Source organism: Eptatretus burgeri, chromosome 2 (assembly GCF_056783735.1).
Source record: "Eptatretus burgeri isolate ZD-2024b chromosome 2, Ebu_testis_v1, whole genome shotgun sequence".
Taxonomy (NCBI): Eukaryota; Metazoa; Chordata; class Myxini; order Myxiniformes; family Myxinidae; genus Eptatretus; species Eptatretus burgeri.
This window is the reverse complement of record NC_140962.1, coordinates 38,280,680-38,306,162: the sequence shown is the minus strand read 5'-3', so window position 1 is coordinate 38,306,162 and position 25,483 is coordinate 38,280,680. Positions and strand designations below refer to the sequence as shown.

General features: G+C 53.6%; 1 protein-coding gene across 1 annotated transcript in view; it reads left to right on the top strand.

The window, feature by feature from the left end:
* Positions 1-9,053: 9,053 nt before the first annotated feature.
* The window catches only part of LOC147031838 (olfactomedin-4-like), a 53,973-nt gene continuing 37,543 nt past the window's right edge, over positions 9,054-25,483 (top strand). The window contains exon 1 of the mRNA XM_085868214.1: positions 9,054-9,282. The gene's annotated coding sequence lies outside the window, so the exon portion shown is untranslated. The remainder of the gene's footprint in view (positions 9,283-25,483) is intronic.

Genomic DNA, 25,483 nt, shown 5'->3' with positions numbered 1-25,483 from the left:
TTCCACACACGCATACCTGCGTGTTACGACGCACACAGTCCACTCCATCACATTCACACGGGGAGACGCGGCTGCGTGCTCCCGCATGCCAACCGACATCTCCCTCTCATACCGCTCTCTCACACACACGGTCTCCCTGGCACACAGCGACCTTGCACACGGCCGTTCACTCACGCGTGCGGGGGCACTCACCCGCGGTTCCTCACTCGCACTCCGTGCCTCATCCACACACGCGGGGGCACTCACCCGCGGTACCTCATCCACACACCGTGCCTCACTCATACACGCGGGGGCACTAACCCGCGGTGCCTCATCCACACACGCGGGGGCACTCACCCGCGGTGCCTCATCCACACTGGCCGTTTCATCCACACACACGGCCTCACTCACACACGGTTCCTCATTCATACAGGCCGTTTCACTCACACCCACGGCCTCTACCACACACGGTGCCTCATCCACACACGGGGGGGCACTAACCCGCGGTGCCTCACTCACACTCCGTGCCTCATCCACACACGGCGTGCTGGGAAGCACGTACTCCGGCACCATCGCCACCACACCACTCACACACGGGGTCGCTTCCACACACGGTGCCGCACTCACACCTTGCACCACACACACAGGGACAACCACACTGGGGATTCGTGTCCCCACAAGGGTCTCCGGGGCCTCTATACCCCCCAAGCTCTCCGTGCACCCGTCCACAGCACTCGTCCCCTCAACCTCGCAAAGCACGACCGAACTCACCTGGTCGTGACTCGCCTCAAGGGGGCATACTCCCTCCCCTCGTTCCTGGAGGAGGCCATCCCGCTGCTCGCACCGGGTCCCTACACGCTCCGCGAGCTCACCCCCATTATCCTCCACTACCTCCGTGTGTGTGTGTGCGTCACTTACCCCGTCTTCATCGTGTAGTCTTCCCTCTATCGTTCCCATCTCCCGTGTCTCTGCCAACTCTTCACCCTTTACCTCCCTTGTCTCAACTATTATTTTTTCCTTTGTCGTCACCTCGTGTCTCGTCTCACACGTTTTGGTCTCCCCATTTAATTTTTCCCTTTCGGTCATCGTCACGACCCTCGCCCAACACGTTCCACGAATTCTTTTTTCACCCGCCTCCACCGCGGGCCTGTCAGCCGTTGCACCCCCACCCAGCTCGTTTGCTCCCACACGTGAAGTCGCCATTCCCAGCTCCCTGGTCACGGCCTTCATGCCCGCCTGCAGGCATCGGCCCATGTTCTGCGTCTCACCCCGCAGCTCTTTCATTTCTTCCCTCATTTGCTGTGCATTCGCATCCATCGTCGTTTTCACTTCATTTGTATTTGTATCCATCTTTTCATCCATTTTTTGTGTATTCGCATCCATCTTTTCATCCATTTTTTGTGTATTCGCATCCATCTTTTCGTTCATGCCTTTCATTTCGTTCTTCATATTCGCATCCATTTTTTCGATCATTTTCGCATTCATCTTTTCGTTCATTGCCGCCAGCATGGCGCATAGCTGGGCCATGTTGGATGCACTCAGCTGAGCCGTTTCGGCAAGGGTTGGGGAAGGGTCTTGGTGGAGAGGGGGGGGGGAGGTGTCATACACCGCGGCCGCTGCCGCACCCACCTCGGGCCCTGGGTTCAGTTGGGCGAGTCCGTGTTCCTGCACAATCAACATTTCCTGCTCGGGGATTCCATCCTGGACCATGGATTCTACACATTCTACATCCATTTCTAATACCCCCGGCTCCCGCTCGCCTTGAGACGCCATCTTGCTTCTCGTGAAGGGTTAATTTGCTCGCTCGTAATTTGGAGGGAATCGGGGGTCGCTTCTCTCACCCCTGGACCGATTCCCGTGAATTTAGCCGGAGACAGGACAGCCCGTTTTCCTGTTCTCCGATACCAGTGCCGCGAGGAGGGCGAGGAATTTGTATCCCACTCCTGACACCAGTGTTGCGGTCTTCGCGCCCGCCGGCGTGCGAACGGCCACGTAACTCGAATCGCGGCACGTCGCCCACCGGACGGACAATCCAGTCGTGACCCTCTCGGACTAACGCCGGGAACCAGTCACGGGTGGACCTTTCGGTCTCACCGCGATCGAGCCAATCAGCCCCCGCGTGGGATAGGGTTGCTCGCCAAATTCGAACTACCTAAGTACCCACGCGGAGGGTAGACCGGGCGATCGCACCTCGCCGCAGGTCGACTTCGGACACGGGCCACTTAAGCGACCCGTTCCGTACTATCAGAATAACCGAGCGGTGTTATCGTCGACCTCGACGGTTCGATTAATTATCGGGCGTATTCAGCCCACTACCAACCCTTTACGTGAAGCAAGATGGGGACTCAATGGAGGAAAAGACGAAGCGAAGCGGGAGAACAGTTCAACAATAAAGCACATTTATTCGCGACACACGGGAAGCACACAAATACAATTCCACCAAATGCACAAAAATAGAAAACACAATTCCATTTACACAAAAAGCAAACATAAAAGTGAAAACACAGTGCAGAGCTAATACCGACTACCGAGCACACGGCAACACTTACACAATTCTACTTCACAGACGGCGCCGACAACACATACCCAAAACCAAGGAAAAGAAATCCCCCACGAATGGGGTAGGCCTGAGGCCGAGACCGGGTCGGGCCTACCCGTCTGGTGATGAGACGCGGAGCGGCGATGGCCCCGCAACCCGCGGGCCTCGTGGACAGTGCCTGGCAGGGGGTGGGAACGGGGCCCCTGTGGTCGCACTATCTCAGCGCGGGGGGAAACAGGAGGGGGTTGCTGATGCTCGGGGTATAGAGGATCTTTATTATATGCGACGAGCGTCTCCACCTCGGCCAGGTCGCGCTGTCGGCCTCCCTCGGGTGCAGCTTCCTGCACGACGCGAGCACCCCCTCGTCCGCCCTCGCCGCCTCTCCACAGCTCCGTCCCCTCCGTTCCGACTCCAACGCACACGACGAGCAGCTCCACCGCCCGCGAAGTCTTGACTCTCTGTTTCCGACTCTCCTCTTCTTGACTCTCCGTTCTCGTTCTGCTGACTCTCCCTCGTTCTCTCTTGCGACTCTCCGACCCCTCGTTCTCGTTCTCGTTCTGCTGACTCTTTCGCTCCGACTTTTACGACTCCTTTGACTGACTAACACCGTCCTTTTATCCCCCCGTAACTTCGCCTTTGACCCCCTCCCTTTGACCTTTCAACTCGCTCCCCATTGGCCCGAGAAAAAGTGGGCGTGAAGGCTTTTTGATCCACAAATTTGCATATATCGATCGCCCTGGGGGCGGGGCCAATTCGCCCCTCGCTCACCGATTGGACGGCAAAAAGTGGGCGTGTGTCGTTTTGGATCCGTTTTTGAAGCAGAAAATCCGTGATTTTGTACACGCTGTTCAACGTGCGCCCTACACGAGTCCAGCATCGGTGCCCATGAGTGGCGCGAGATGACGGTGATGCGATGGTGGCGAGTTGCGACGGTAAAGGTCATGGCGGTTGTGGTGAAGCGGCGTTGTGGTTGGTGGTTGGTGGTTGTTGTTGTGGTTGTGATGGTGGCGATTGGTCCAAAATAAAGATAGTAAAAGAAAAACGGCTATCCTGAAGAGTCGCAGCACGTATAAATGACATGTATTCCCACTAGACAACGGGTTTGGGCCTAACTACACATGCACTTACCGAGATACCTCACCTAAGGGACCTGAATGGTGGTTTGCGAATCTGGTAACCACAACAATATATATATATTTTTTTTTTTAGATGAGATCCTGTTCTTGGCGGTGTAGTTGTTGTTGTGAAGGAAATGTTGAGGATTTTTTTTTTCCACATGAGATCCTGTTCTAGGCGGTGTAGTTGTTGTTGTGAAGGTAATGTTGAGGTAATATTAATTTTTTAGATGAGATCCTGTTCGAGGCGGTGTAGTTGTCGTTGTGAAGGTAATGTTGAGGATTTTTTTTTCCACATGAGATCCTGTTATAGGCGGTGTAGTTGTTGTTGTGAAGGTAATGTTGAGGTAATATTAATTTTTTAGATGAGATCATGTTCTAGGCGGTGTAGTTGTCGTTGTGAAGGTAATATTAATTTTTTTAGAGGAGATCATGTTCTAGGCGGTGTAGTTGTCGTTGTGAAGGTAATATTAATTTTTTTAGATGAGATCATGTTCTAGGCAGTATAGTTGTCGTTGTGAAGGTAATGTTGAGGATTTTTTTTTTACAGATGAGATCCTGTTCTAGGCGGTGTAGTTGTTGTGAAGGTAATGTTGAGGTAATATTAATTTTTTTAGATGAGATCCTGTTCTAGGCGGTGTAGTTGTCGTTGTGAAGGTAATGTTGAGGAAATATTAATGTTTTTAGATGAGATCCTGTTCTAGGCGGCGTAGTTGTTGTTGTGAAGGTAATGTTGAGGTAATATTAATTTTTTTAGATGAGATCCTGTTCTAGGCGGTGTAGTTGTCGTTGTGAAGGTAATATTAATTTTTTTTAGATGAGATCATATTCTAGGCAGTGTAGTTGGCGTTGTGAAGGTAATGTTGAGGTAATATTAATTTTTTTAGATGAGATCATGTTCTAGGCGGTGTAGTTGTCGTTGTGAAGGTAATATTAATTTTTTTAGATGAGATCATGTTCTAGGCGGTGTAGTTGTCGTTGTGAAGGTAATATTAATTTTTTTAGATGAGATCATGTTCTAGGCAGTGCAGTTGTCGTTGTGAAGGTAATGTTGAGGTAATATTAATTTTTTTAGATGAGATCCTGTTCTCGGCAGCGTAGTTGTCGTTGTGAAGGTAATGTTGAGGTAATATTAATTTTTTTAGATGAGATCATGTTCTAGGCGGTGTAGTTGTCGTTGTGAAGGTAATGTTGAGGTAATATTTATTTTTTTAGATGAGATCTGTGGTGTAGTGGGCCTGCGGGGGCAGGGCGTGATGTGGGGAGCGTGGTGGAGGAGTGGTCACGTGCTTGCACGGGATATATTAGTGCGCGCCGCCTGAGGCGTGGTTGTAGTTGCTGTAGCCGTTGTGGCCTGCGGAGCCTGTAGGTCGTGTGGTTTGTAGAGTGCATCGAGTACGTAATAAAGTGGAGTTACGGGCAACGTACGCTCACGCTCTCGCTCGTGGCAATAAAGCAGGGTTGTGCTGTTCCCCCGCTCGTGTCTGCCTTGGAGCACCTTTCCCACGACATTACATTTGGCGACGAGTCTGTACGGATCGGCGTGTGCAAAGTGGTTGGGTTATTGGATCGCGGCAGCTAGTAACTCAGCGCATTCCGTGCGGTTCGAGGTCTACACGGGCGGGGTCCCTGAGGAGCGCATCGCGAGTTTCGCGCGCCGCACGCACAGGCTTCGGGGCCAGGCATCTCGCCGTCACGGAGGGCTCAAGCATGGCAGAAGGTCGGGGCACGGTGCACGGACGCGTGCCCGTCTTCATCGGAGACGAATTCGAATTGTTTTCTGAACAGTTGGGCTGCTATTTCCATGCGAATGATGTGGACGATGAAAGCAAACGCAAGTCTATCTTGCTCGCCTCGCTATCAACGGAGCATTACCGGCTGCTGAGTGATTTGGTATCACTTCATTATCGCGCGCACGGTCACGTTGAGTGGACGATGGCCGCGCTCGGAGTTCATTTTATTTCTACTTTGCAGACCTCGGGAATGGTTTCTGCGGGGTCACGGCTAAAGGATGAGGGCATGGTGTTCAGCTCAGACGCGGCGTCGGACGTCGCACAAGCTCTGAGGAATGTCCGGGGTCTCGATGGTCGGTGCGCAGCAGATGGTCCGAAGGTCAGCGCGGGGTTCCAGGCTCGCACGGCCGCGCGCACGGTCTTCGGCGCGGGTCGTGGCCGAGCGTTGCAATGCAGTCGATCGGACGGCGGTCTGAGCACTCGAGGACGTCTACGGTGTGTGTACCGAGAGTCATTGCCCATCATAATGGTCATGGATGGCGGTGTGCGAAGCGACCCTTATGTCCCGGGTCAAGACCTACTGCCGGTACGGTGTTCGGTGCATGGCGTACACTTTAACGCCCCGGGTCGAGTCTTGCAGCCTGGGTATGGAGATCCCGGCGACCCGGAGCGGGAGATGCTGCCGATGTTGAACTTGTCTTCAATTGGTCCGGAGGTGACAAGATCAATGACAGTGGAGGTTGAGATGATCGGGGAACTGATGCTGCCAGTGTTGGGCCTGGTTTCAATTGGTCTGGAGGTGACAGGACCAATGCCAGTGGAGGTCGAGATGTTCGGGGCACTGATCGGGTGTCGAGTTGAGTCCACTCGTGCTACCCTCGCATTGCACGCGTATGCCGGTGAAGCGCTGCCGGCGGTTGGTTGGGCACACATCTTGGTTGCCCATCAGGGTCAGCGGGTTGCGCTCCCGCGGTTCGTGGTGCGAGGGGAGGGGCTCGCAGTTCCTGTTTCGGAGTTCGTACCTCCAGGTGCACCTGTGCCTCCTTTGGGGCACGTACCTCCGTGTGGGCCCGGGCCTCCTTTGAGACCCGAGGGTGAGGCTCTGGTGGCAGGAGCCGCGACGATGCAACGGGAGCTGCCGTTCATTGCTTCCTGCGACGATGATGTACGGTTCTGGAGCAACGGGAGCCATGCCAGCTGCGAGGAGCTCTCGCGCTTCGGCTGCACTCATGATACAATGCGCGCCCGTGTCGTTCAGGCGATTTCAGCGGGGAATTGGAGCGGGCCAGTCGCGTTCAAGCAGTTCGCGGATTGCGACCGTCGACGACAAGCAGGTCATCGCTACGTCGCGACGACAACCGAGAGACGGACACGTGATGTGATTCATGGGTTGCTGTTTGTTGCGTATTTGATTTTCATTGCTCGAGTGATGCAGTTTAACGTTGTTAAAATAAATGCCGACAGTTCATGTGGGAGAATATGTTTGGCTGGGATCAATCGATGGGATGTTCGATATGACCGATGTGATATGAAGGCTTTGGGGGCGATCGTGGAAAATAAAGAGGTTTTACTGGCCTCCAGCTGCGAGGGCAGCCCACGGTTCGTTACCCTGTCATATGTGGGGATTATATTGAGAGAACGCGCTGTACGAAAAGGGGAGTTTGCATCTGCGCAAACGATGTTCTTGTTGCTTTATGACATGACCGGATTTGATGTGTGGTTTTGTATGGAATTGCTGGGATTGCTGCCGACTAATTGCCGTGTGGGTCTCAGAGATCGACTCGGAGCTGGGGCTGGTTCGCTGTTCAGCGTTACCCCCACCCCTGGTTTCGGCAAGGTCAGACGTGCCTGGCGCCGGGGCGCAACTCTCTGTTCTCGCCCGATGCCGTTTGGACGTACGTTGGAGTCTCGGCTGATTGTAATGCGTGGGTTTGTTATGGGACTGATGGTGCGCCCAGCCGACGGCGCTGTTCACGTCATCGCCCAAGGCCGGACGGGCTTGGCGCCGGGCGGCACAAACCTCTGTTCTCGACAAGGTCGGCTGCGCTGGCGCCACGGGGCTTCCAGACTACGGGCTTCCGGGCTCGGGATGTTTATCTGGTTCGGGTCTGTCTGGGGGAGATGTGCCGCCTTGTCGGCCGGGGGCGTTTGATGGTGCCTGGGGAGGTTTGCTCGGGAGGTCGCCGCGACCTCGCCGGAGGGCGTGTGAGCATGAGCCGCCTGGGGGCGCTTCTGCTGCGTAGTGAGGCTGTGCTTCCCGCCTTGCTTCTTGATATCTGTGACGCGGTCAGGGTTTTTGTGGGTTCGTCTTGCAACTCAGTCTTCGGAACCTGTCCATTGCAGTTCCACTCGCTCGCATTGACACGTTATATGGTGTGATGTGCCTATGCTTTTTGGTTATTATCGTTTTTGAACCTCTCTGCTTTTATATCATGGTATTCTGTGCTGGTTATGCTTATTATGATGATGGTCATTTTATAATCATAGTTTTAGGAGGGAGGAGTGTGGTGTAGTGGGCCTGCGGGGGCAGGGCGTGATGTGGGGAGTGTGGTGGAGGAGTGGTCACGTGCTTGCACGGGATATATGAGTGCGCGCCGCCTGAGCCGTTGTGGCCTGCGGAGCCTGTAGGTCGTGTGGTTTCTAGAGTGCATCGAGTACGTAATAAAGTGGAGTTACGGGCAACGTACGCTCACGCTCTCGCTCGTGGCAATAAAGCAGGGTTGTGCTGTTCCCCCGCTCGTGTCTGCCTTGGAGCACCTTTCCCACGACATTACAAGATCCTGTTCTAGGCGGTGTAGTTGTCGTTGTGAAGGTAATGTTGAGGATTAATTTTTTTCCAGATGAGATCCTGTTCTAGGCGGTGTAATTGTTGTTGTGAAGGTAATGTTGAGGTAATATTTATTTTTTCATAGCAAAAAGACTTTAATGTGATATATGTAAGAAGAATTCTACGTTCGCTTCTCGGCTTTGCCTATTCCATATTAATATTATACTTACCAAAAATGATCACAGCGGAAGATAATTTTAACTAAAAAAAGCTGAAGTCTTCTGCAGATTAAAGCGGATTGTCTGCAACACTCAGAAACAGCTGAAAGTTCACAAGTTTAACCAAACTTTGCAAATGGCGGCTCGTGATGCGGAAATAGCAATTAGCCAATCAGATGTCTCCTCCGGTGAAAGACAGACACAATCACCCGGCACGAGGTGGCAAAGCGATCACTATGGCAACACATGAGGCAGAAAAACGAGCAGTTTTAGATAATCGGGCTGCGGCTGTACCGCGTCGTGATGTGGTTGTACTGTACAACCAAGCGGCCGATTCCCGAGGTCATGAATCTTTCATACTGACGTCGTGTGTCTGTTTGGTGGTCTTACACCCTCTTGCTCGTGGATTACTGGTTCTTGGTGAGGTACAGTGAGGAGACCCCTGACTGGATCATCTTTCGGAGGTCGTCACCACGCACAGCGTGCTTTGTACTATCGACCCCTTTCCCTTACTCCGAGGGTTCGATATCGTGACATCACTCGTGGTGTGTACGTCATCACTTGGAGCGGGACTCCTGCATTGACGGAGGCGGAATTTGGATCGCCATTGGACCTCGTTGTTGGTAAGACGAAGCGCTGTTATTGGCCAGTCGAACCACGTGGGCGTATCTCCTCATTGATCGCACGAGACCCGTGAGGGGGAGATGAGAGGGGGGATGAACGACTCGCACAAAACTTCCCTTTGTGTTGCTCCGTGAACGTCTCGTTCTTTGTTTCGTCACCATTCGATCCTCAGCAACTGTTCTCTCTTTTGCCGGGACCGACTCTTCTTTCTGGACCGTGCACCGTGTACAGTGGACCGTGGACCGCACCCACACCGCACCCTGTGGGTCCAAAGTAAATTGAACCCCCTCGGTTGGTTTCCCCGTTGGTAAGTGTTTAGTGATTATCATCGTCTCTCTTCGTCCCGCCACATCTGTTCCTTCACGTCTCATGTCCGTGTGATTTTTATTTAATAAATCCATATTGATGGGTCACGTACAGTACAAACATCCCTCGGTGTTCAGGGTCACGTACAGTACAAACATCCCTCGGTGTTCAGGGTCACGTACAGTACAAACATCCCTCGGTGTTCAGGGTCACGTACAGTGCAAACATCCCTCGGTGTTCAGGGTCACGTACAGTGCAAACATCCCTCGGTGTTCAGGGTCACGTACAGTGCAAACATCCCTCGGTGTTCAGGGTCACGTACAGTGCAAACATCCCTCGGTGTTCAGGGTCACGTACAGTGCAAACATCCCTCGGTGTTCAGGGTCACGTACAGTGCAAACATCCCTCGGTGTTCAGGGTCACGTACAGTGCAAACATCCCTCGGTGTTCAGGGTCACGGACAGTGCAAACATCCCTCGGTGTTCAGGGTCACGGACAGTGCAAACATCCCTCGGTGTTCAGGGTCACGGACAGTGCAAACATCCCTCGGTGTTCAGGGTCACGGACAGTGCAAACATCCCTCGGTGTTCAGGGTCACGTACAGTGCAAACATCCCTCGGTGTTCAGGGTCACGTACAGTGCAAACATCCCTCGGTGTTCAGGGTCACGTACAGTGCAAACATCCCTCGGTGTTCAGGGTCACGTACAGTGCAAACATCCCTCGGTGTTCAGGGTCACGTACAGTGCAAACATCCCTCGGTGTTCAGGGTCACGTACAGTGCAAACATCCCTCGGTGTTCAGGGTCACGTACAGTGCAAACATCCCTCGGTGTTCAGGGTCACGTACAGTGCAAACATCCCTCGGTGTTCAGGGTCACGTACAGTGCAAACATCCCTCGGTGTTCAGGGTCACGTACAGTGCAAACATCCCTCGGTGTTCAGGGTCACGTACAGTGCAAACATCCCTCGGTGTTCAGGGTCACGTACAGTGCAAACATCCCTCGGTGTTCAGGGTCACGTACAGTGCAAACATCCCTCGGTGTTCAGGGTCACGTACAGTGCAAACATCCCTCGGTGTTCAGGGTCACGTACAGTGCAAACATCCCTCGGTGTTCAGGGTCACGTACAGTGCAAACATCCCTCGGTGTTCAGGGTCACGTACAGTGCAAACATCCCTCGGTGTTCAGGGTCACGTACAGTGCAAACATCCCTCGGTGTTCAGGGTCACGTACAGTGCAAACATCCCTCGGTGTTCAGGGTCACGTACAGTGCAAACATCCCTCGGTGTTCAGGGTCACGTACAGTGCAAACATCCCTCGGTGTTCAGGGTCACGTACAGTGCAAACATCCCTCGGTGTTCAGGGTCACGTACAGTGCAAACATCCCTCGGTGTTCAGGGTCACGTACAGTGCAAACATCCCTCGGTGTTCAGGGTCACGTACAGTGCAAACATCCCTCGGTGTTCAGGGTCACGGACAGTGCAAACATCCCTCGGTGTTCAGGGTCACGGACAGTGCAAACATCCCTCGGTGTTCAGGGTCACGGACAGTGCAAACATCCCTCGGTGTTCAGGGTCACGGACAGTGCAAACATCCCTCGGTGTTCAGGGTCACGGACAGTGCAAACATCCCTCGGTGTTCAGGGTCACGGACAGTGCAAACATCCCTCGGTGTTCAGGGTCACGGACAGTGCAAACATCCCTCGGTGTTCAGGGTCACGGACAGTGCAAACATCCCTCGGTGTTCAGGGTCACGGACAGTGCAAACATCCCTCGGTGTTCAGGGTCACGGACAGTGCAAACATCCCTCGGTGTTCAGGGTCACGGACAGTGCAAACATCCCTCGGTGTTCAGGGTCACGGACAGTGCAAACATCCCTCGGTGTTCAGGGTCACGGACAGTGCAAACATCCCTCGGTGTTCAGGGTCACGGACAGTGCAAACATCCCTCGGTGTTCAGGGTCACGGACAGTGCAAACATCCCTCGGTGTTCAGGGTCACGGACAGTGCAAACATCCCTCGGTGTTCAGGGTCACGGACAGTGCAAACATCCCTCGGTGTTCAGGGTCACGGACAGTGCAAACATCCCTCGGTGTTCAGGGTCACGGACAGTGCAAACATCCCTCGGTGTTCAGGGTCACGGACAGTGCAAACATCCCTCGGTGTTCAGGGTCACGGACAGTGCAAACATCCCTCGGTGTTCAGGGTCACGTACAGTGCAAACATCCCTCGGTGTTCAGGGTCACGTACAGTGCAAACATCCCTCGGTGTTCAGGGTCACGTACAGTGCAAACATCCCTCGGTGTTCAGGGTCACGTACAGTGCAAACATCCCTCGGTGTTCAGGGTCACGTACAGTGCAAACATCCCTCGGTGTTCAGGGTCACGGACAGTGCAAACATCCCTCGGTGTTCAGGGTCACGGACAGTGCAAACATCCCTCGGTGTTCAGGGTCACGGACAGTGCAAACATCCCTCGGTGTTCAGGGTCACGGACAGTGCAAACATCCCTCGGTGTTCAGGGTCACGGACAGTGCAAACATCCCTCGGTGCTCAGGGTCACGGACAGTGCAAACATCCCTCGGTGCTCAGGGTCACGGACAGTGCAAACATCCCTCGGTGCTCAGGGTCACGGACAGTGCAAACATCCCTCGGTGCTCAGGGTCACGTACAGTGCAAACATCCCTCGGTGCTCAGGGTCACGTACAGTGCAAACATCCCTCGGTGCTCAGGGTCACGTACAGTGCAAACATCCCTCGGTGCTCAGGGTCACGTACAGTGCAAACATCGCTCGGTGCTCAGGGTCACGGACAGTGCAAACATCCCTCGGTGCTCAGGGTCACGGACAGTGCAAACATCCCTCGGTGCTCAGGGTCACGGACAGTGCAAACATCCCTCGGTGCTCAGGGTCACGGACAGTGCAAACATCCCTCGGTGCTCAGGGTCACGGACAGTGCAAACATCCCTCGGTGCTCAGGGTCACGGACAGTGCAAACATCCCTCGGTGCTCAGGGTCACGGACAGTGCAAACATCCCTCGGTGCTCAGGGTCACGGACAGTGCAAACATCCCTCGGTGCTCAGGGTCACGGACAGTGCAAACATCCCTCGGTGCTCAGGGTCACGTACAGTGCAAACATCCCTCGGTGCTCAGGGTCACGTACAGTGCAAACATCCCTCGGTGCTCAGGGTCACGTACAGTGCAAACATCCCTCGGTGCTCAGGGTCACGTACAGTGCAAACATCCCTCGGTGCTCAGGGTCACGTACAGTGCAAACATCCCTCGGTGCTCAGGGTCACGTACAGTGCAAACATCCCTCGGTGCTCAGGGTCACGTACAGTGCAAACATCCCCTCGGTGCTCAGGGTCACGTACAGTGCAAACATCCCTCGGTGCTCAGGGTCACGTACAGTACAAACATCCTCGGTGCTCAGGGTCACGTACAGTACAAACATCCCTCGGTGTTCAGGGTCACGTACAGTACAAACATCCCTCGGTGTTCAGGGTCACGTACAGTACAAACATCCCTCGGTGTTCAGGGTCACGTACAGTACAAACATCCCTCGGTGTTCAGGGTCACGTACAGTACAAACATCCCTCGGTGTTCAGGGTCACGGACAGTACAAACATCCCTCGGTGTTCAGGGTCACGGACAGTACAAACATCCCTCGGTGTTCAGGGTCACGTCCAGTACAAACATCCCTCGGTGTTCAGGGTCACGTCCAGTACAAACATCCCTCGGTGTTCAGGGTCACGGACAGTACAAACATCCCTCGGTGTTCAGGGTCACGGACAGTACAAACATCCCTCGGTGTTCAGGGTCACGGACAGTACAAACATCCCTCGGTGTTCAGGGTCACGGACAGTACAAACATCCCTCGGTGTTCAGGGTCACGGACAGTACAAACATCCCTCGGTGTTCAGGGTCACGGACAGTACAAACATCCCTCGGTGTTCAGGGTCACGTACAGTACAAACATCCCTCGGTGTTCAGGGTCACGTACAGTACAAACATCCCTCGGTGTTCAGGGTCACGTACAGTACAAACATCCCTCGGTGTTCAGGGTCACGTACAGTACAAACATCCCTCGGTGTTCAGGGTCACGTACAGTACAAACATCCCTCGGTGTTCAGGTTCACGTACAGTACAAACATCCCTCGGTGTTCAGGGTCACGGACAGTACAAACATCCCTCGGTGTTCAGGGTCACGGACAGTACAAACATCCCTCGGTGTTCAGGGTCACGTCCAGTGCAAACATCCCTCGGTGTTCAGGGTCACGTCCAGTGCAAACATCCCTCGGTGTTCAGGGTCACGGACAGTGCAAACATCCCTCGGTGCTCAGGGTCACGGACAGTGCAAACATCCCTCGGTGCTCAGGGTCACGGACAGTGCAAACATCCCTCGGTGCTCAGGGTCACGTACAGTGCAAACATCCCTCGGTGCTCAGGGTCACGGACAGTGCAAACATCCCTCGGTGCTCAGGGTCACGGACAGTGCAAACATCCCTCGGTGCTCAGGGTCACGTACAGTGCAAACATCCCTCGGTGCTCAGGGTCACGTACAGTGCAAACATCCCTCGGTGCTCAGGGTCACGTACAGTGCAAACATCCCTCGGTGCTCAGGGTCACGTACAGTGCAAACATCCCTCGGTGCTCAGGGTCACGTACAGTGCAAACATCCCTCGGTGCTCAGGGTCACGTACAGTGCAAACATCCCTCGGTGCTCAGGGTCACGTACAGTGCAAACATCCCTCGGTGCTCAGGGTCACGTACAGTACAAACATCCCCTCGGTGCTCAGGGTCACGTACAGTACAAACATCCCTCGGTGTTCAGGGTCACGTACAGTACAAACATCCCTCGGTGTTCAGGGTCACGTACAGTACAAACATCCCTCGGTGTTCAGGGTCACGTACAGTACAAACATCCCTCGGTGTTCAGGGTCACGTACAGTACAAACATCCCTCGGTGTTCAGGGTCACGGACAGTACAAACATCCCTCGGTGTTCAGGGTCACGGACAGTACAAACATCCCTCGGTGTTCAGGGTCACGTCCAGTACAAACATCCCTCGGTGTTCAGGGTCACGTCCAGTACAAACATCCCTCGGTGTTCAGGGTCACGGACAGTACAAACATCCCTCGGTGTTCAGGGTCACGGACAGTACAAACATCCCTCGGTGTTCAGGGTCACGGACAGTACAAACATCCCTCGGTGTTCAGGGTCACGGACAGTACAAACATCCCTCGGTGTTCAGGGTCACGGACAGTACAAACATCCCTCGGTGTTCAGGGTCACGGACAGTACAAACATCCCTCGGTGTTCAGGGTCACGTACAGTACAAACATCCCTCGGTGTTCAGGGTCACGTACAGTACAAACATCCCTCGGTGTTCAGGGTCACGTACAGTACAAACATCCCCTCGGTGTTCAGGGTCACGTACAGTACAAACATCCCTCGGTGTTCAGGGTCACGTACAGTACAAACATCCCTCGGTGTTCAGGTTCACGTACAGTACAAACATCCCTCGGTGTTCAGGGTCACGGACAGTACAAACATCCCTCGGTGTTCAGGGTCACGGACAGTACAAACATCCCTCGGTGTTCAGGGTCACGTCCAGTACAAACATCCCTCGGTGTTCAGGGTCACGTCCAGTACAAACATCCCTCGGTGTTCAGGGTCACGGACAGTACAAACATCCCTCGGTGTTCAGGGTCACGTACAGTACAAACATCCCTCGGTGTTCAGGGTCACGTACAGTACAAACATCCCTCGGTGTTCAGGGTCACGTACAGTACAAACATCCCTCGGTGTTCAGGGTCACGTACAGTACAAACATCCCTCGGTGTTCAGGTTCACGTACAGTACAAACATCCCTCGGTGTTCAGGGTCACGGACAGTACAAACATCCCTCGGTGTTCAGGGTCACGGACAGTACAAACATCCCTCGGTGTTCAGGGTCACGGACAGTACAAACATCCCTCGGTGTTCAGGGTCACGGACAGTACAAACATCCCTCGGTGTTCAGGGTCACGGACAGTACAAACATCCCTCGGTGTTCAGGGTCACGTACAGTACAAACATCCCTCGGTGTTCAGGGTCACGTACAGTACAAACATCCCTCGGTGTTCAGGGTCACGTACAGTACAAACATCCCTCGGTGTTCAGGGTCACGTACAGTACAAACATCCCTCGGTGTTCAGGGTCACGTACAGTACAAACATCCCTCGGTGTTCAGGTTCACGTACAGTACAAACATCCCTCGGTGTTCAGGGTCACGGACAGTACAAACATCCCTCGGTGTTCAGGGTCACGTCCAGTACAAACATCCCTCGGTGTTCAGGGTCACGTCCAGTACAAACATCCCTCGGTGTTCAGGGTCACGTACAGTGCAAACATCCCTCGGTGCTCAGGGTCACGGACAGTGCAAACATCCCTCGGTGCTCAGGGTCACGGACAGTGCAAACATCCCTCGGTGCTCAGGGTCACGTACAGTGCAAACATCCCTCGGTGCTCAGGGTCACGGACAGTGCAAACATCCCTCGGTGCTCAGGGTCACGGACAGTGCAAACATCCCTCGGTGCTCAGGGTCACGTACAGTGCAAACATCCCTCGGTGCTCAGGGTCACGTACAGTGCAAACATCCCTCGGTGCTCAGGGTCACGTACAGTGCAAACATCCCTCGGTGCTCAGGGTCACGTACAGTGCAAACATCCCTCGGTGCTCAGGGTCACGTACAGTGCAAACATCCCTCGGTGCTCAGGGTCACGTACAGTGCAAACATCCCTCGGTGCTCAGGGTCACGTACAGTGCAAACATCCCTCGGTGCTCAGGGTCACGTACAGTACAAACATCCCTCGGTGCTCAGGGTCACGTACAGTACAAACATCCCTCGGTGTTCAGGGTCACGTACAGTACAAACATCCCTCGGTGTTCAGGGTCACGTACAGTACAAACATCCCTCGGTGTTCAGGGTCACGTACAGTACAAACATCCCTCGGTGTTCAGGGTCACGTACAGTACAAACATCCCTCGGTGTTCAGGGTCACGGACAGTACAAACATCCCTCGGTGTTCAGGGTCACGGACAGTACAAACATCCCTCGGTGTTCAGGGTCACGTCCAGTACAAACATCCCTCGGTGTTCAGGGTCACGCCCAGTACAAACATCCCTCGGTGTTCAGGGTCACGGACAGTACAAACATCCCTCGGTGTTCAGGGTCACGGACAGTACAAACATCCCTCGGTGTTCAGGGTCACGGACAGTACAAACATCCCTCGGTGTTCAGGGTCACGGACAGTACAAACATCCCTCGGTGTTCAGGGTCACGGACAGTACAAACATCCCTCGGTGTTCAGGGTCACGGACAGTACAAACATCCCTCGGTGTTCAGGGTCACGTACAGTACAAACATCCCTCGGTGTTCAGGGTCACGTACAGTACAAACATCCCTCGGTGTTCAGGGTCACGTACAGTACAAACATCCCTCGGTGTTCAGGGTCACGTACAGTACAAACATCCCTCGGTGTTCAGGGTCACGTACAGTACAAACATCCCTCGGTGTTCAGGTTCACGTACAGTACAAACATCCCTCGGTGTTCAGGGTCACGGACAGTACAAACATCCCTCGGTGTTCAGGGTCACGGACAGTACAAACATCCCTCGGTGTTCAGGGTCACGTCCAGTACAAACATCCCTCGGTGTTCAGGGTCACGTCCAGTACAAACATCCCTCGGTGTTCAGGGTCACGGACAGTACAAACATCCCTCGGTGTTCAGGGTCACGTACAGTACAAACATCCCTCGGTGTTCAGGGTCACGTACAGTACAAACATCCCTCGGTGTTCAGGGTCACGTACAGTACAAACATCCCTCGGTGTTCAGGGTCACGTACAGTACAAACATCCCTCGGTGTTCAGGTTCACGTACAGTACAAACATCCCTCGGTGCTCAGGGTCACGGACAGTGCAAACATCCCTCGGTGCTCAGGGTCACGTCCAGTACAAACATCCCTCGGTGTTCAGGGTCACGGACAGTGCAAACATCCCTCGGTGCTCAGGGTCACGGACAGTGCAAACATCCCTCGGTGCTCAGGGTCACGGACAGTGCAAACATCCCTCGGTGCTCAGGGTCACGTACAGTGCAAACATCCCTCGGTGCTCAGGGTCACGGACAGTGCAAACATCCCTCGGTGCTCAGGGTCACGGACAGTGCAAACATCCCTCGGTGCTCAGGGTCACGTACAGTGCAAACATCCCTCGGTGCTCAGGGTCACGTACACAGTGCAAACATCCTCGGTGCTCAGGGTCACGTACAGTGCAAACATCCCTCGGTGCTCAGGGTCACGTACAGTGCAAACATCCCTCGGTGCTCAGGGTCACGTACAGTGCAAACATCCCTCGGTGCTCAGGGTCACGTACAGTGCAAACATCCCTCGGTGCTCAGGGTCACGTACAGTGCAAACATCCCTCGGTGCTCAGGGTCACGTACAGTACAAACATCCCTCGGTGCTCAGGGTCACGTACAGTACAAACATCCCTCGGTGTTCAGGGTCACGTACAGTACAAACATCCCTCGGTGTTCAGGGTCACGTACAGTACAAACATCCCTCGGTGTTCAGGGTCACGTACAGTACAAACATCCCTCGGTGTTCAGGGTCACGTACAGTACAAACATCCCTCGGTGTTCAGGGTCACGGACAGTACAAACATCCCTCGGTGTTCAGGGTCACGGACAGTACAAACATCCCTCGGTGTTCAGGGTCACGTCCAGTACAAACATCCCTCGGTGTTCAGGGTCACGTCCAGTACAAACATCCCTCGGTGTTCAGGGTCACGGACAGTACAAACATCCCTCGGTGTTCAGGGTCACGGACAGTACAAACATCCCTCGGTGTTCAGGGTCACGGACAGTACAAACATCCCTCGGTGTTCAGGGTCACGGACAGTACAAACATCCCTCGGTGTTCAGGGTCACGGACAGTACAAACATCCCTCGGTGTTCAGGGTCACGGACAGTACAAACATCCCTCGGTGTTCAGGGTCACGGACAGTACAAACATCCCTCGGTGTTCAGGGTCACGTCCAGTACAAACATCCCTCGGTGTTCAGGGTCACGTCCAGTACAAACATCCCTCGGTGTTCAGGGTCACGGACAGTACAAACATCCCTCGGTGTTCAGGGTCACGTACAGTACAAACATCCCTCGGTGTTCAGGGTCACGTACAGTACAAACATCCCTCGGTGTTCAGGGTCACGTACAGTACAAACATCCCTCGGTGTTCAGGGTCACGTACAGTACAAACATCCCTCGGTGTTCAGGTTCACGTACAGTACAAACATCCCTCGGTGCTCAGGGTCACGGACAGTGCAAACATCCCTCGGTGCTCAGGGTCACGTCCAGTACAAACATCCCTCGGTGTTCAGGGTCACGGACAGTGCAAACATCCCTCGGTGCTCAGGGTCACGGACAGTGCAAACATCCCTCGGTGCTCAGGGTCACGGACAGTGCAAACATCCCTCGGTGCTCAGGGTCACGTACAGTGCAAACATCCCTCGGTGCTCAGGGTCACGGACAGTGCAAACATCCCTCGGTGCTCAGGGTCACGGACAGTGCAAACATCCCTCGGTGCTCAGGGTCACGTACAGTGCAAACATCCCTCGGTGCTCAGGGTCACGTACAGTGCAAACATCCCTCGGTGCTCAGGGTCACGTACAGTGCAAACATCCCTCGGTGCTCAGGGTCACGTACAGTGCAAACATCCCTCGGTGCTCAGGGTCACGTACAGTGCAAACATCCCTCGGTGCTCAGGGTCACGTACAGTGCAAACATCCCTCGGTGCTCAGGGTCACGTACAGTGCAAACATCCCTCGGTGCTCAGGGTCACGTACAGTACAAACATCCTCGGTGCTCAGGGTCACGTACAGTACAAACATCCCTCGGTGTTCAGGGTCACGTACAGTACAAACATCCCTCGGTGTTCAGGGTCACGTACAGTACAAACATCCCTCGGTGTTCAGGGTCACGTACAGTACAAACATCCCTCGGTGTTCAGGGTCACGTACAGTACAAACATCCCTCGGTGTTCAGGGTCACGGACAGTACAAACATCCCTCGGTGTTCAGGGTCACGGACAGTACAAACATCCCTCGGTGTTCAGGGTCACGTCCAGTACAAACATCCCTCGGTGTTCAGGGTCACGTCCAGTACAAACATCCCCTCGGTGTTCAGGGTCACGGACAGTACAAACATCCCTCGGTGTTCAGGGTCACGGACAGTACAAACATCCCTCGGTGTTCAGGGTCACGGACAGTACAAACATCCCTCGGTGTTCAGGGTCACGGACAGTACAAACATCCCTCGGTGTTCAGGGTCACGGACAGTACAAACATCCCTCGGTGTTCAGGGTCACGGACAGTACAAACATCCCTCGGTGTTCAGGGTCACGTACAGTACAAACATCCCTCGGTGTTCAGGGTCACGTACAGTACAAACATCCCTCGGTGTTCAGGGTCACGTACAGTACAAACATCCCTCGGTGTTCAGGGTCACGTACAGTACAAACATCCCTCGGTGTTCAGGGTCACGTACAGTACAAACATCCCTCGGTGTTCAGGTTCACGTACAGTACAAACATCCCTCGGTGTTCAGGGTCACGGACAGTACAAACATCCCTCGGTGTTCAGGGTCACGGACAGTACAAACATCCCTCGGTGTTCAGGGTCACGTCCAGTACAAACATCCCTCGGTGTTCAGGGTCACGTCCAGTACAAACATCCCTCGGTGTTCAGGGTCACGGACAGTACAAACATCCCTCGGTGTTCAGGGTCACGGACAGTACAAACATCCCTCGGTGTTCAGGGTCACGTCCAGTACAAACATCCCTCGGTGTTCAGGGTCACGGACAGTACAAACATCCCTCGGTGCTCAGGGTCACGGACAGTGCAAACATCCCTCGGTGCTCAGGGTCACGGACAGTGCAAACATCCCTCGGTGCTCAGGGTCACGGACAGTGCAAACATCCCTCGGTGCTCAGGGTCACGTACAGTGCAAACATCCCTCGGTGCTCAGGGTCACGTACAGTGCAAACATCCCTCGGTGCTCAGGGTCACGTACAGTGCAAACATCCCTCGGTGCTCAGGGTCACGTACAGTGCAAACATCCCTCGGTGCTCAGGGTCACGGACAGTGCAAACATCGCTCGGTGCTCAGGGTCACGGACAGTGCAAACATCCCTCGGTGCTCAGGGTCACGGACAGTGCAAACATCCCTCGGTGCTCAGGGTCACGGACAGTGCAAACATCCCTCGGTGCTCAGGGTCACGGACAGTGCAAACATCCCTCGGTGCTCAGGGTCACGGACAGTGCAAACATCCCTCGGTGCTCAGGGTCACGGACAGTGCAAACATCCCTCGGTGCTCAGGGTCACGGACAGTGCAAACATCCCTCGGTGCTCAGGGTCACGGACAGTGCAAACATCCCTCGGTGCTCAGGGTCACGGACAGTGCAAACATCCCTCGGTGCTCAGGGTCACGGACAGTGCAAACATCCCTCGGTGCTCAGGGTCACGTACAGTGCAAACATCCCTCGGTGCTCAGGGTCACGGACAGTGCAAACATCCCTCGGTGCTCAGGGTCACGTACAGTGCAAACATCCCTCGGTGCTCAGGGTCACGTACAGTGCAAACATCCCTCGGTGCTCAGGGTCACGTACAGTGCAAACATCCCTCGGTGCTCAGGGTCACGTACAGTGCAAACATCCCTCGGTGCTCAGGGTCACGTACAGTGCAAACATCCCTCGGTGCTCAGGGTCACGTACAGTGCAAACATCCCTCGGTGCTCAGGGTCACGTACAGTGCAAACATCCCTCGGTGCTCAGGGTCACGTACAGTGCAAACATCCCTCGGTGCTCAGGGTCACGTACAGTACAAACATCCCTCGGTGCTCAGGGTCACGTACAGTACAAACATCCCTCGGTGCTCAGGGTCACGTACAGTACAAACATCCCTCGGTGTTCAGGGTCACGTACAGTACAAACATCCCTCGGTGTTCAGGGTCACGTACAGTACAAACATCCCTCGGTGTTCAGGGTCACGGACAGTACAAACATCCCTCGGTGTTCAGGGTCACGGACAGTACAAACATCCCTCGGTGTTCAGGGTCACGGACAGTACAAACATCCCTCGGTGTTCAGGGTCACGGACAGTACAAACATCCCTCGGTGTTCAGGGTCACGTCCAGTACAAACATCCCTCGGTGTTCAGGGTCACGGACAGTACAAACATCCCTCGGTGTTCAGGGTCACGGACAGTACAAACATCCCTCGGTGTTCAGGGTCACGGACAGTACAAACATCCCTCGGTGTTCAGGGTCACGGACAGTACAAACATCCCTCGGTGTTCAGGGTCACGTACAGTACAAACATCCCTCGGTGTTCAGGGTCACGTACAGTACAAACATCCCTCGGTGTTCAGGGTCACGTACAGTACAAACATCCCTCGGTGTTCAGGGTCACGTACAGTACAAACATCCCTCGGTGTTCAGGGTCACGTACAGTACAAACATCCCTCGGTGTTCAGGGTCACGTACAGTACAAACATCCCTCGGTGTTCAGGGTCACGTACAGTACAAACATCCCTCGGTGTTCAGGGTCACGTACAGTACAAACATCCCTCGGTGTTCAGGGTCACGGACAGTACAAACATCCCTCGGTGTTCAGGGTCACGGACAGTACAAACATCCCTCGGTGTTCAGGGTCACGTCCAGTACAAACATCCCTCGGTGTTCAGGGTCACGTCCAGTACAAACATCCCTCGGTGTTCAGGGTCACGGACAGTACAAACATCCCTCGGTGTTCAGGGTCACGGACAGTACAAACATCCCTCGGTGTTCAGGGTCACGTCCAGTACAAACATCCCTCGGTGTTCAGGGTCACGGACAGTACAAACATCCCTCGGTGTTCAGGGTCACGTACAGTACAAACATCCCTCGGTGTTCAGGGTCACGGACAGTACAAACATCCCTCGGTGTTCAGGGTCACGTACAGTACAAACATCCCTCGGTGTTCAGGGTCACGTACAGTACAAACATCCCTCGGTGTTCAGGGTCACGTACAGTACAAACATCCCTCGGTGTTCAGGGTCACGTACAGTACAAACATCCCTCGGTGTTCAGGGTCACGTACAGTACAAACATCCCTCGGTGTTCAGGGTCACGTACAGTACAAACATCCCTCGGTGGTCAGGGTCACGTACAGTACAAACATCCCTCGGTGTTCAGGGTCACGTACAGTACAAACATCCCTCGGTGGTCAGGGTCACGTACAGTACAAACATCCCTCGGTGTTCAGGAGCCGGATTCGAACTTCACTCGTCAAAGGACAATTAATCATTTGTGTGCACAGCGCGCTTCGGTTGGTTGTTTTATTTAAAAAGGTTTTTGTTAATTTTAATCCTCCGAGGAAATGAACACGATGGCGGATCAACAAAATAAAATGGCGGGTGGGGAACCCAGGGAGGAGCACGAGGTCGCTGTGAGATTACACGGGGAGGAGATGAGTGCGGTATTTCCCTCACCCACGTGCCCGCAGAGTCGCCCCTCCCCCACTACTTCAGGAAGCATGGAGCAGCCCCTGGGATGCTGGGATACCCCACGTTTCCCAATGTGTCTTCAAAAACCCTGTGGGGGGAACGCCCGGGCCACCCCAGATGTGGTGATGGTGATTGCGGGGGGAGGGGGTCAGGGAGGAATATTTTTGGATGTGGGGGAGGGTTGAAGGGGATGATGTGAAGTGGGGGTTGGAAGGTGCAAGGACCAAGAGAGGGGTTTGAGATTTTAGATTTTGCATTGAGATATATTTTGGAGGTGAAAGAGGGAGGGACCGGCGATGGATGGGTAGCTGCAGTTAAAGAAGGCCTGAAAGATGGATTGATAGACGAAGGATGGAGGGATTGGAAGATGGATTGATAGACGAGGGATTGAAAGATGGATTGATGAAGGATGGAGGGATTGAAAGATGGATTGACGAAGGATGGAGGGATTCAAAGATGGATTGACGAAGGATGGAGGGATTCAAAGATGGATTGATGAAAGATGGAGTGACGAAGGATGGAGGGATTGAAAGATGGAGTGACGAAGGATGGAGGGATTGAAAGATGGAGTGACGAAGGATGGAGGGATTGATTGATAGATGGAGGATTTCTCGGCAAATAGTTTCTAATGCACTCCCGATTCAAATGAACAACCAATTGATTTTAAAACCAGCCACGAGGGTAAGTACAAATATGATTGCCTGTCCGGAGCTGATGAGCTTGGATACTGAGGTTTAAAAGTTGAAACCTGCTGAACTGACCTCCTCGTCGTCTTGACGTCATACGTTCCACTGTTCCTTTCCATGTTTAGTCGAGATGCCGAGTGTATCAAAGATTTTAAAATCACGTACGGTATTTAAACATTGTAAACGCATTTATTCGATTTGTTGGTGATATTGTTGCGAAGTTGGAAGCTTACTGCACACAACAGCCAGGTCCTACAGATCGGCCATATCAGTAAGTATGTGTTTCTAGTTAGGGGCCCTTCCTATGTTTAATGGGTGATTAATTGTACGTGCGCTGTGAGTTATTTTGATATAGGATTTAAATTAACAACAACAACACCTGCCCTCGCGTCTGTCCACCATCATCCACCAGCACCTTTGCACGCGTGCGTGTCAGCACGTACCTGGGCGGAGTCCAGTGTGCTCGGCGGGGTATCTCTGGACGTTGGTGTGCTGGCTTCGCCCCAAATACGGGCACAAGCGTTGCGCTCTGGCTTCGCCCCAAATATGGGCACAAGCGTTGCGCTCTGGCTTCGCCCCAAATATGGACACAAGCGTTGCGCTCTGGCTTCGCCCCAAATATGGGCACAAGCGTTGCGCTCTGGCTTCGCCCCAAATATGGGCACAAGCGTTGCGCTCTGGCTTCGCCCCAAATATGGGCACAAGCGTTGCGCTCTGGCTTCGCCCCAAATATGGGCACAAGCGTTGCGCTCTGGCTTCGCCCCAAATATGGGCACAAGCGTTTCGTTCTGGCTTGACTGCAAATATGGATATAGAGCGTTCCCTCTCTTCCCAATGAGGGAGTGCGAGCATGGGATAAGAGAAGTGTGCGTGGGCCAAACATGAGGGAGAGTTGAGTGGTTGTCTTCTGGTCTTCGGAGGAATTGTCTTCTGGTCTTCGGTCTTCGGACGTCTGGTGGTCTTCTGAAGCCAGTCGTTGCCTTCCTGGGGTCCCGCCAACAGAGCGTCTTCTCTTGTGGCCTGTGTGCCTGCAAACCTGTCCCGTGAGGATCGCCTGCCTGGGCTTGGGGCGGCATTGTGTGGCGGGTTCGAGTGCTGACACACCGGATCGTCGAAGACCGCTCGAGGCGGAAAGGTCGAAGAATAGGCTCTGACCTCGAGCTGGAGGCCTCCAATAAAGACCTGACGCGCGCGCGTGCGTGCGTGCATGCGTGCGTGCGTGTGTGTGTGGTGCCAGTCCATTAAGTAAAACTGCATAAGTGCTTGTACATAAATTGTACATAGAACCCCCCCCCCCCTTTCCTCTTCCTTCATCTCCTAGTTTCCAGCTATATCTCTCCGAGTTACTAATGCCACCAAAGATGGAAGATGGTTATGTTTTCACCGCTTTGTCTTTGTTTGTTTGTTTGTTTGTTTGTTTGTTTGTGTACAGGATATCTCAAAAAGTTGTGGACGGATTCGGATGAAATTTGGTCAGGAGGTTGGGTGTGTGACAAGAACTAACTATTTAGATTTTGGTGAAGATCCGAATCCGGCAAATAGATTTTTTTTTTTTAAGTGATTCTTCAACATTAAGAGATTGGCCAAACACGATTTATAACACGATATCTTAAAAAGTTGTGGACAGATTCAGACGAAACTTGGTGGACACATTGGGTGTGTGAGGAATTGATTTAACTAGCAGATACACTTCTACGACGGGTACGGGGGAAAGGACGGATCACAATACTCGGTTACGGAAGTTTCTTTGGATGTTTTGCGCCGCATTCAACAGCTCAGTTCAGATTGGTGGCGTGTGTGGGTGCCCATGGTAGCGTTTGAGATTGGTCGCTTTCGATTGTTGGCCTTGACACATAGTGCCGGATGAGTAACACAAACGATTTGACATGTTAATCTGTTGATGGAGGTAATATAGAAACGATGAATAACATGGCAGAATA